This window comes from Podarcis gaigeae (genome assembly GCF_964106915.1).
Source record: "Podarcis gaigeae genome assembly, chromosome: 7".
NCBI classification, from domain to species: Eukaryota; Metazoa; Chordata; class Lepidosauria; order Squamata; family Lacertidae; genus Podarcis; species Podarcis gaigeae.
This window is the reverse complement of record NC_139683.1, coordinates 9,564,886-9,577,937: the sequence shown is the minus strand read 5'-3', so window position 1 is coordinate 9,577,937 and position 13,052 is coordinate 9,564,886.

The following is a 13,052-nucleotide window of genomic DNA, read 5'->3' as shown; positions in this document are numbered from 1 at the left end:
CTTGATGTGCTTTCGCACTGCTAGGTTGGCAGTAGCAGCGACGGAGCAACTGGAGCTCACCCCATCACAGGGATTCGAACCGCCAACCTTCTGATCGGCAAGTCCTAGGCTCTGTGGTTTAACCCACAGTGCCACAGTAGGACAATATTCACACCCTATATGGGTTGCCATATTTTGAAGAGGGGGGAAAAACACCAAAAAAAGGGCACTTGATCACTCTCATTTTAAATACCCCTACTATATGTAGACTATAGAAGCTGTGATACTTTTCTGAGGGGGGCAGGAGAAAAGGAGAGGAGAGCAAGTCTTTAACCACCAGTTATGTCTATGTCTCATCCAGAAAGTATAGCCAGAGTCGTTTGGGCAATTTTTTTAAAAATCCACCTGGACAGAAATTCTACCCCCGATAAAGAGGATGTGTCATGGAAAAAGAGGACACATGACCACCCTATGATACCACTTTGATAATAGCTATGGCTTCCCCTAAATGTGAATAGGTGTGGAACTTTCTCTGTGGTTTATTACTGCAGATTATCTTCTGAGGCCCTTCTTTGTGTACCTCTTCCCCCAGAGGTTCGAAGGGTGGCAACATGAGAACGGGCCTTCTCTGCAGTGGTTCCCCGTTTGTGGAATGCTCTCCCCAGGTAGGTTCGCAAAAATGTTCCTCATTACCCAGGCCTTTAAGAGAGCCAGTGTGGTGTAGTGGTTAAGAGCAGTGGACTCGTAATCTGGTGAACCGGGTTCGCGTCCCCGCTCCTCCACATGCAGCTGCTGGGTGACCTTGGGCCAGTCACACTTCTCTGAAGTCTCTCACCTCACAGAGTGTTTGTTGTGGGGGAGGAAGGGAAAGGAGAATGTTAGCTGCTTTGAGACTCCTTCGGGTGGTGATAAAGTGGGATATCAAATCAAAACTCTTCTTCTTCTTCTTTGGCTGAGAGACATCTAATACCCTTTCAAAATGTGTTGGGGATGGGGGGCAGGGTTTATTGGGTTGTGCTGGTCTTTTATTATGTATTTTGTTTTTCTATATTGTGATTTTATGTTGTAACTGCGGGTATAGGGCGGAATACAAATTTAATTTAGAAGAAGAAGAAGAAGAAGAAGAAGAAGAAGAAGAAGAAGAAGAAGAAGAAGAAGAAGAAGAAGAAGAAGAAGAAATGGTTGGTTTGCTGGAGCATACAGCATACAATTCATAAATTCATACAGGGTGGTAGTCAGCATAGGATGGTTGGGTTCCACTGGGACCCCAAAGCGGGGGAAATATTCCATAGAATACACTGCTCATTTCAGGGAACAGCTGGCAGTGGTGAGCAACCTCTGTTTCAAGGAATTGACTGTTGCTGTTGATTTCTCATTGAGGAACTCCTTGGAAGTTTCCAAGAACTCAGAGGGTCCTTTAGAACACAACTGAACAGCCACTCACACAGAGATTGGATTTCTGTTTTGGGTTGTTGTTGTTTTTGTCAAGAACTGTCTTGATTTCTGCTTCTACTCTTTGTGCAATCTGGCCATACGGGGGTGGGAATTTCTTTTTTTTCTGAAATCTTCTCAATTTCTCTTTGGTAAATGGAGAACAAGAGTCATTCCCTCTGTTCCAGAAGTGTTTTTGAGGCTGACAAGCATGTCCAAATATCACTCTAATGGAGGTGACGCAGGAGTCAGAACTTAGGCAGTAATTGGCATTGCTTGCCTGACTTGTGCGGGGGGGGGGGGCAAGAAAACAGCACAGTATTAATCTTGGCACTTTCCGCTGGAGGCGGAGGTGGGAAGGAAAAAAAGAAAGAGTTTACCAGAAGGAAGAAGACAAGTCCAAAACACAAATCCAGAATTGCACATCGGGTTGAGGTGATGCGTGGCCTTTGATTGTTGTTTGTGACAATGTTTGTCCTGACGGGAGCTCTGGGGTTGAATCAGTAAACCTGTATTCTGTGCACCTGCTGAGTCAAGTGGAGATTCAGCCAACTGAGCTATCATGGAACATAGGAAGCATACTTATACTGAGTCAGACCCCTGGTCCAGATAGCTCAGTCTTGTTGGAAAAATGCCCTGGGGGTGCCTGCAAGGTCCCAAAACTCTGAGCGTCCTCTGGTACGCACAGCTCTGGAAAAGGCCTTTCCCCTCTTCTCCAGTGCACTCAGCGACATATAACAGCCGGTATATGCACACGGGTGGTGCTGTGGTCTAAACCACAGAGCCTAGGGCTTACCGATCAGAAGGTTGGCGGTTTGAATCCCTGTGACAGGATGAGCTCCTGTTGCTCGGTCCCTGCTCCTGCCAACCTAGCAGTTCAAAAGCACATCAAAGTGCAAGTAGATAAATAGGTACCGCTTCAGCGGGAAGGTAAACGGCATTTCCGTGTGCAGCTCTGGTTCACCAGAAGCGGCTTAGTCATGCTGGTCGCATGTCCCGGAAGCTGTATACTGGGTCCCTCAGCCAGTAAAGCGAGATGAGCGCCGCAACCCCGAAGTTGTCTGCGATTGGACCTAACAGTCGGGGTTCCTTTACCTTTTCATATATGCAAACTAATCTTCTGGCAGTACACATCAAGATGAGCGAGACATCATAGATCTAATCTACTGCAGTCATACCTCGGGTTACAGACGCTGCAGGTTGCGTGTTTTCTGCTTGCGCACTTCGCCAAACCTGGAAGTACCAGAAAGATTACTTCCAGGTTTTGGCACTCACGCATTCGCAGAAGTGCTAAATTGCGCTTTGCACATGCGCAGAAGCGCCAAATCGTGACCCGCACGTGCACAGATGTGGCGCTGCGGGTTGTGAATGCTGCGGGTTCCGAACTTGCCTTCCACACGGCTCATGTTCGCAGCACGAGAGTCCACTGTATTTATTTACACACTATGTACAGACAAAGGCGTAATGGAGTCTGTTCTCTCCAGCTCCAAGAGAACAAACAGAAAGAAATAAAAGCGAAAGTACAGTGTAATAGTACCCACAACAGAAGAGATAAGTCATTCTTCCTTTCCCAGACTTGTCCCAGACAGGCTTGTGATTTACAACAATCTCATCTGCAGCATCAGAGCAGTGAAATTGCTAACAAGTCTATGCCAGGGAATGGGGAATCTCCAGCCCATGAGCATCATTAGGGGGTCCTAATTTGGCCCATGACATTGTTTCCCCCCAGACCAAGCCCCACTTCCCCACACCTTACATTGTCTCTGGCATCCAGTACGTGGCAGGTAAATACATGGCTGTGAAGAGGAGATTGAAGGGTGTCTCTGATTGTTTAGTAGGGGTTCCTCTCAGTGCCAAACAGCTGATTGGTGCTGAAAGGGAGCCTCACTGGGATTGGCTACAATGGGGAGCTCCCCATCAGAAACTCCCTAGTGCAGTGTTTCCCAACCTTGGGCCTCCAGATGTTTTTGGCCTACAACTCCCATCACCCCTAGCTAGCAAGACCAGTGGTCAGGGATGATGGGAATTGTAGTTCAAAAACAGCTGGAGGCCCAAGGTTGGGAAACACTGCCCTAGTGCAGCCTGATGACGCTTTAGTGCTGATCAGCTGATAGGCACTGAAACCATTTACTTTGCAGCCCACTTCCAAGAAGTTTGAATATGAACAGCTTGCAAATCGACACAGACCCTCCAAGTGTCCCTATTTTCCAGGGGCAGTCCCAGATTTACAGAAGCCGTCCCTGTTTCTGCTTTGATCCCAGAATGTCCCACTTTTCCTTAGGATGTCCCTATTTTCATTGGATAAATGTTGGAGGGTATGGAGTTATGCGACCCACCAAGTCATCTGTTTGGGGAAGGGTTTTTTTTTTTAATGTTTAATGTTTTATTATGTGACTGGTGCGGCCCAGTCAGATGGGTGGGGTATAAATAGTAAATAAATAGTAATTAGGTGATGGAATAGGATGACCCTATTTCCATTGGAGAAATGTTGGAGGGTATGGAGTGGTTCTTAGTACCCAATTCTAAAGAGTGGTTTAAGAGTTGAAAGCTCTTCTCAGGGAACTCTGTGTAATGAACTCTGGCAGGCAAGCAAGCCCCTGATAAGAAGTAATGACTCTCCAGCAGTTTTATGTACGTTTACAGTGGTACCTTGGGTTAAGAACTTAATTCATTCTGGAGGTCCGTTCTTAACCTGAAACTGTTCTTAACCTGAGGTACCACTTTAGCTAATGGGGCCTCCTGCTGCCGCCGTGCGATTTCTGTTCTCATCCTGAAGCAAAGTTCTTAACCCGAGGTACTATTTCTGGGTTAGCGGAGTCTCTAACCTAAAGCGTCTGTAACCTGAAGCATCTGTAACCCGAGGTACCACTGTATTTACAAAAAGACAGATTCAGAGCATGGCTTCTCACCTGCTCGCATTTACAGTAGTTGGTCAGTCTAAATTTTCACCCCTCCCACAACAGGAAGTATGACAAACTCCCGCTTTTCACCTCTTGCCCTCCTGTTGCCATTTGATCTTATCCAGACGCCTAGAACGGGGACTGAGAGGATGGCCTGCCTCCTCCCCACTTCTACTCGACACAGACTCATACCTCTGCTTATCTGATGATTGCCTAGCAATGCTCTGGCTATCCTCCAACTCTCCCTCTTCTTGAGAGCTAACAGGGTCTTCCCCAGAAAGGGGGGTCAAACTGCTCTTTCTTGACTCTGTCAGACAGCTCTCATCTGCAGAGTCAGCCCCTCGTTCACTTTGTTTGATTTCTGAATCTAACTCTTCTCGGGGGGGGGGGGATACATTCTTGACACTCTGGGAACTGGGAACTCTATGAAGGGGATGAGAGGGGTCTCCTATCACCTCTTAGCACCATTAGCAAACTACACTTCCTAGGATTCTTTGGAGGAAGCTATTACTGTTCAAAGTGGTATGATGTGGCTTTATATGTGTAGTGCACCTGGGGCCTTATTTCATCACTCTTCCTTACCTTTTCTCGCTTCAGGTGGCAAAAGAATCTCTGAGTTCTGTGCAACGGTTTTCCCAGAAGCCGCTGCTATTGACTCTGCTCAAGGACGCAACCTTCAGACATTGGGCTTGTCTACGTGTGGATAAAATGCTGCAAGAGCACTGGCTGTGTATCCAACTAAAATAAACAGAAATTAGGGATGCTGAAAGCCTTATTAAGTCCCTATAATGCTCCTGGGCTCTCGAGCCAGAAGAAGGCAAACAGTATTCAGGGGCTGGGGAACATGCAGTCATCTGTGAGGCTGATGCTGGCAACAGTGGGTAAAACGAGGGAAACCTGGGCCAAAAGAGAAAAGTGGAGGGAAGAGAAATCCAGCTAATTCAGCAGCCACATCTGTGTGATCTTCTGACTGCCATTTGGCTTCTTGCAGAAGAGGCAGGAGCCAGCTGGGTCTAGAAAGCAGAGTGTGGAGAGGAAGTGACAGGTACTGTGTGTTTCCCATCCTCCATCCCATAAAGAGCTTGGAGTAGGAGCTGATCCCAGAGGGACTGCCCACAGATACTGCTTTAGGCAATATGAAAGGACCAATCATTTCTCCTGGGTCTTGCTGTTGTCAGTATGTAGTGGTCTAGGTGTTGGATTCAGGCTTTGGAGTTGTTGTTGTTTAGGCGTGCCCGACTCTTCGTGACCCCATGGACCAGAGCACACCAGGCACTCCTGTCTTCCACCGTCTCCCGCAATTTGGTCAAACTCATGCTGATAGCTTTGAGAACACTGCCCAACCATCTCATACTCTGCCGTCCCCTTCTCCTTGTGCCCTCCATCTTTCCCAACATCAGGGTCTTTTTCAGGGAGTCTTCTCTTCTCATGAGGTGGCCAAAGTATTGGAGCCTCAGCTTCAGGATCTGCCCTTCCAGTGAGCACTCAGGGCTGATTTCCTTAAGAATGGATAGGTTTGATCTTCTTGCAATCCACAGGACTTTCAAGTGTCTCCTCCAGCACCATAATTCAAAAGCATCAATTTTTCTGCGATCAGCCTTCTTTATGGTCCAGCTCTCACTTCCATACATCACTACTGGGAAAACCATAGCTTTAACTATACGGAACTTTGTTGGCAAGGTGATGTCTCTTTGGAGACCAGGGCTCAAATCGCCACTCATTGAGCGGCCTGGGGCCAGTTATTGTTTCTCAGCCTATGTGGTGGATTTCTAAAATAAACACACCATTGTGATGTTGGAGACAATGTCACTTCGTCACTTAGTCAGAACAATAATAGCCGCTTGGGATATTACTACTACTACTACTACTACTACTATTAACCCGCCCATCTGGCTGGGTTTCCCCAGCCACTTTTGGGAGCCCACAAAAGTGGAGTCCACAGGTTACAAGTTACGAGTTATGCCTTAGCTTCACACATATGTAGAAATTAAGTCATGTTCTCAGAGGGAAGGCAAGATTAGAGTTGGCTGCCTAATTCTGTGAGAACAGGGAGAACAGGGTGCCTACTCTCTATCAGAGTAGCTTAAGGCTGAGATTTTCCTGCACAGACATTCTTAATACAGTCTGAGTAAGCAGATTCTCCTAATATTATCCTTTCACAGTTTCTCATTTACACTTTTTACATATTTTCTCATGTAGGCTATCAAAGCATATACAGTGTTCCTCCTACTTAAGAAACAAACACTCTGTGAGGTGAGTGGGGCTGAGAGACTTCAAAGAAGTGTGACTAGCCCAAGGTCACCCAGCAGCTGCATGTGGAGGAGCAGAGACGCGAACCCGGTTCACCAGATTACGAGTCCACTGCTCTTAACCACTACACCATGCTGGCTCTGCAATGCAACCAATCAGAGGTTAGATGAGCAGAGATTGCCCACCATTCCTGGCTCTTAAATGAGGGTCACATTCCACACACACCGCATACCCTCTCTGCTACTCTCTCTTCAATCCGTACCAAAAAATACTATATCCAGAAATATCCACAACTCGAACAGTGGCAGGAGGCTGGTGGATGTGCAGGAAAGTGGCAGCAGCTGCTGTGCTGCCCCGCGGGTCAGCTGTTAGGCAGGGAGGCTGAGCAGCCTAAACAAAGCTCCTCTTTGTCTCAGGTCTCTTCTCCGCCCTCAATGCTGTCCTCTTCAGGCTCCGGAGAGGGCCTCCTTGCAAACTGCGAGGACTCTCCTGGAGCCACACATATACGTGACTGTGTGCAAGTCAATCGCATGTAAGGGGGGGCGGGGCGCCTGTACTATAATTTCCACACCCTCTTCACAAGGTTGATGTTAGGATACCACAACTACCTTGAGATGGAGCCTGGTGCATGGAAATCCCACAGGTGCCAATCCAAACTTAGAGGCAGAATTGTTGGCCAGAGACACAGGCTGAGTCAGTGCCCAGATAAGGCACATCTCTAGTTGTTAGTCATTTTGTGTGTGTGTGTGTTTTTTAAAATGGGGCATTTTAATTGCATTCCCACAATTAACATCCGATTTAATTCTCTTCTACCTCCCTCATGTCCAAAATGTCTGAGGTATTTTCAGCCAAAATTGGGTGAGAGCAAAAGATGGAATAAACCTAAAGGGGTTTTTTTCTTCCCTAAGGTGGAAAATCTGAATGATTTCAAGGAAAACCAAAGAATGGCAAGCCAACTCAGGAAATGCCTCTGGGGCTTGTGTGTTTACATGCCTCTTTAGGTTGTCACTGGATTTCTCTCATGTGCAAATTGCAAAGCTTATTTGGTGGTTCCTCCTCGGCCAAAACGTCTGACTAATTTTGATGTGAGCAAAGTAAGAAGTTCAATGAGACTAGAAGAAATTTCTCAGAGGGGGCTTCACTCCTATACATCTGGATTCCTAAGCCCTGAGAGATGTTAATTCAGAACAACAAACCCCATTGAGGCAGCCTATGAACTGAGGGGTAGCATCCAGCCAAAGAGAAATATTTTTCATTCTCTTTGATTTCAGTGAGATTTACAAAGGGCCTCGTTGGATCAGACCTAAGGCTTATTGACTCCAGCATCCTCTTTCCCACAGTGGCCAATTAGATACTTAGGGCAACTGTTAAAGCAGAACATGAGGGAAATAACTTAGGTCCAGCATACCTTAAGGACAATCTTAACCTGTACACCTCAAATCGATCACTAGGATCAACAAGGGGAGTATTGTTAGTGGTTCCCTATGGGTGAGAAGCACATCTCATGTCAATGAGATCTCAGATGCCTGGCCAAAATTTTTGTTTCAGGAGACCTTTGTACCCTGAATGCTTCTGTGTTTTTTCCTTGTTTTCATTTTTCTTTTTCTTTTGAGACTTTTAAATTCTTGAGGTTTTAAATTTTTGTACACTACACTGTTGTAAGTTGCTTTGAGATCTACACGGTGAAAATCTGTGAAAATAGACCTCTCATTCTGTTGTTCAGAGGGATGCAGAGTTTAAAACACCATCTCTTGCAACATTTACGTGGAAACTTTGGGACTTGGCTGTGTATCCTTATTTCAATATACCCATGCTGTGGTAACAGAATGGATTTCCCCCTTTTCCCTCTTCATTAAAATAATCACACAACAGACTGTAGATTAAGCATAAAAATAGTGTTTACTTACATAAAGTATTGCACTTGATTCCAGCAGTAACAGTAACAAAAACAAGGCAGGCAAATTCTACTTCCAGCTTACAAAATACATAGGTAGCGATAAAATAGGGTCTCCAATGTTAAGTTCAGCCAGCATTGCTATTGGAATTAAAGAAACATAGGGCCAAATATTACATACTACTTTATATTTCTTTCTTTTTTGGAATAATTTTTATTGGTTCTACAAAATAAATCCCCCCACCCCATTTTATTTATGCTTTGTTGTAAACACCAACAAAAATCGAAAAGAAAAACCATACATCTACAAAATAAATCTCACAATTAACACAATTAAATTTTAAAATAAAACAAGATTATTCCAAATCTTAGAACTTCCCTCCTCCCTTCTGTGGGTCCTTTAAATATCTTAATCATCCAAATTGTAGTCCTTCAATATATCCAAAGTCTTTGTAACATTGCAAGATTTGTTCGAAGCCTGCCCGAGAGTTCAAGTGATTACACTGTTCTTTTAAATACAGTCTATATTTGCCTGCAAGAGACGTGGGTGGTGCTGTGGTCTAAACCACAGAGCCAAGGGCTTGCCAATCAGAAGGTTGGCAGTTCGAATCCCCGCAATGGGGGTGAGCTCCCATTGCTTGGTCCCAGCTCCTGCCAACCTAGCAGTTTGAAAGCACGTCAAAGTGCAAGTAGATAAATAGGTACCACTCCAGTGGGAAGGTAAACAGTGTTTCCGTGTGCTGCTCTGGTTCGCCATAAGCGGCTTAGTAATGCTGGCCTCATGACCCAGAAGCTGTCTGCAGACAAACACCGGCTCCCTCGCCTATAGAACAAGATGAGCGTGCAACCCCAGAGTCGTCCAAGACTGGACCTAATGGTCAGGGGTACCTTTACCTTATATTTGCCCCATTCTCTATTGAAGTTTTTTTGGGGAAACATACTACTTTATCTTTATCTGCTTGGTGGCAGAGTCTTCAAAAGGGAAATAGTTGGGTGGCAAATGTATAATATTTGATACATACTTTCCTTGCATTCTTGACTGATAAAGGAAGGCAGAATTCCTTGCAATGGACTAGATGCTGGCTCTGTAACAGGAAAATAAAATTAAAGTTGAAAGAAATTTGAAAGCAACAGCACCACACAATGATTTTTTTAACGGTGTTAGTGGAGACGATGAGAGAACAATCAGAATTGGGCTTAATTGTCTTCTGCCAACCTGTTGCTAAAGCTGCCTCAGCACAATTTGACTGGATAATCCTTGCGCATCCTGTGGAGGAGCAAGGTAGCTTGCCAAAGCGCTCTCGAGCAAAGGGGGTCTGGGGTCATTTGTATATCTTCCCAATTATAGAAGGGATGTTAAACCCAGATAACACACGAAATAAAGTTAAGGGGGGTTGGTGGATTTTGCCGGAATCATAATTAGGTGCAAAGACATTACATGGGGTTAATGGCTTAGAGTTATATTTAGCTTGCAGGGTAATAAATTGACCATCCTTATCTGGATCTCTCCCTCTCTCTTTTAAAAAGCTTAATTGGAAATTTTCTTCTCCAGCAATTAAGACTGAAACCTTTCACTGTCCCCCTGAGCTAAGTGCTTAAAACTGAGACTACTACACAAGACAGCACATTTTGTGATAGTATGCTCATATCCAACAGCAACAAAAAAAAAACCCCTAAAGGACCCCTGACAGTTAAGCCCAATTGCAGACGACTCCGGGGTTGTGGCACTCATCTCACTTTACTGCCTGAGGGAGCTGGCATTTGTCCGCAGACAGTTTTTCCGGGTCATGTGACCATCATGACTGAGCCGCTTCTGGGGAAACCAGAGCAGTGCACAGAAACGCCGTTTACCTTCCCGCTGGAGCGGTACCTATCTATCTACTTGCACTGGTGTGCTTTCAAACTGCTAGGTTGGCAGGAGCTGGGACCAAGCAACAGGAGCTCACCCCGTCGCAGGGATTCGAACCGCCGACCTTCTGATCTGCAAGCCCAAGAGGCTCAGTTGTTTAGATAATGCCAGTATTTCTGTGCATCAGTGTAGGCAACAACCCGGGGCCGTATCCTGATCGCAGAACACTTGCTTTGCACAGAAAAGGTTTCACGTTCTGCCCTCGACATTCCGTATTGCCAGACGGAAGGAAGAGGCAGCTAGTGAAAAGCTGTACTGCCTGCAAACCTTGAGTAAAAAGAGGCAGCCTCGGTTTTGCATCTGGGGAATGGGAATTAGAATAAGAGCACACCAGAGGAACCCAGCTGGAGCAGACCAAAGGCCCATCATCAGTTCCCACACCCTGTTCCCACAATGGCCTACCTGATGCCAACAGGAAAACCAGAAATAGAACCTGAAAACAATGGCTTGTCTCACTGGAGGTGTATTCAGAGTGCTAGATAGGTCTGGGTCAATACAACTGAGATTATGACTTACTTTTTTTTTATTGACTTAAGAAAATTATACAGACAGCAAAACGAAGAAGCCTAAATTAACATTGCCTTCTATCAATAAGAAATAATAATAACTATTACGATAATGAAAATACTAAAACTACATTTACTTCCCCTTTTGAACTTCTATTCTGCTTACAATTTATTAATATTCTATAAGAATATATTATATCCTTTGCTGTCCCATATATTAATTTATTTCCCAAATTCAACCTAACCCTCCCCTCCTCCCCACTGCTTCCTTTCACCTGTGTGAGATCTTCCCATCATAATATTTTTTTCTAGTTGCTTTAATAAAATAGAATAACATGAAACCTGTTAAATTATAATTACTTCTTTTGTCCTTTCACGCTTAACAATTGCCTATTAAGAGTTCTCCTTTAACACCATATTTCTTCATGTATTCCCCTATGCATTCCCATTCTGTATAGGGATAATGCTTCTCTAAAACATACGTTTTTTTCATTGTCCTATATTGAAAGATTTTTGGCAGAAGGTAACAGAAACCACCAACAGAACTGTACGGAACCACCTTACATTTACAGAGCAAAGTATCCTCCTGAATTATATACCCAGCATGTGGAACCTTATGAAAGGACAATACGAGTGGACCTCTCCATACCCTTACTGTTGCAAAAAGACTGATACTGATGAACGCGAAAAATAAAAATGTGGCTCCCTTCTACAACTGGATTGAAGACTTATACAAACTCACAACATATGAACAACTTGCATATAAATACAGACTTGCCATGGAGAAATTCAATGATATTTGGAATCCAGTCCTACAAATACTGTAATAGGTTAAGATATATACCTGTAAAGTATATAGTTTTGGGTTTCCCCCTTCCCCCCTTATTTTCCCTTCTACGCAAGTTCTGTTTCTCTTTTTCCGTTCCTTTTTTTTATTTGTGTTTCACAATGTTTAATGCACATATAATAATGTACTTTTTGAACTTTCAATAAAGATTTTTTAAAAAATAATAATAATTTGTTTATATATATAAAAAGACTTACCTGTGGATAGAGGGAAGTTTCAGTATTTGTGCACTGGGGTTTTTTTTTTTTGTTTTTTTGGATAACCAGGCGCTGATTTTCTCCACCCTTCTTTTATATGCTGCCTCTCATTTTAGACTCTGTGATTTATTACCGGTATGTATCACTTATTTTAAGAATTGTATTTATATAATCATTCTGACCTTTCTATTGTAAAGGTATAATGTTGTGTATTGACATTTGTGGTGTGTGCTGTAATCTGCCCCGTGGTCTTTTGACAGAGGGCGGTATATACAGTACATTTACATACGAATGCTAATACTGTAATATGAAGGTTTCCTATGCCAATTGGTTAGGGCTCAGGACCCCCAAATCACCTCATAAAAATCATAGAATCGTGTAGTTGGAAAGGACCACTCAGGTCATCTAGTCCAACCCCCGGGATTGCAGGAATCTTTTGCCCAGTGTGGGGCTCAAACCCACAACCCTGAGATTAAGAGTCTCATGCTATAATCAGGGGTCAGCAAACTTTTTCTGCAGAGGGCCGGTCCACTGCCCCTCAGACCTTGTGGGGGGGCCTGACTATATTGGGGGGTGGTGAAAGAATTTCCTATGCCCCACAAATAACCCAGAGATGCATTTTAAAGAAAAGGACACATTCCACTCATGTAAAAACACGCTGATTCCTGGACCGTCCGCGGGCTGGATTTAGAAGGCGATTGGGCTGGATCCGGCCCCCGGGCCTTAGTTTGCCTATCCATGGGCTATATTAACTGAGCTATGAGCTATGATATGATAAGATATGAGCCTACTCTTAGATCTTCTGCTAAGGCCCTTTTCCAGACCCCCAGAGGTTTGTAACAAGGGACAGGGCCTTTTCAGTTGGGGTTCTCCATCTATGGAATCCTCTCCCTAGTGAGACCCACCTGGCACCTTCACTGACATCTTTCAGTAGCAGGGAAACAGTTCAGGGGCGCCGACTTATAAAAAATATTGGGGGGGCGGGGGCCCATACCGACTTATAAAAAATATTGGGGGGGCCCAAGACCTCCAAACCGCTGCAGCTGGGGGAACGAAAGGGGCGAGCCCCGGGCTGCCCCAACCTTAAGTGAACCTGTGAGGGCCCGCCCTTTGCGGCAGCCGATTGGCTGCCGCCGTGG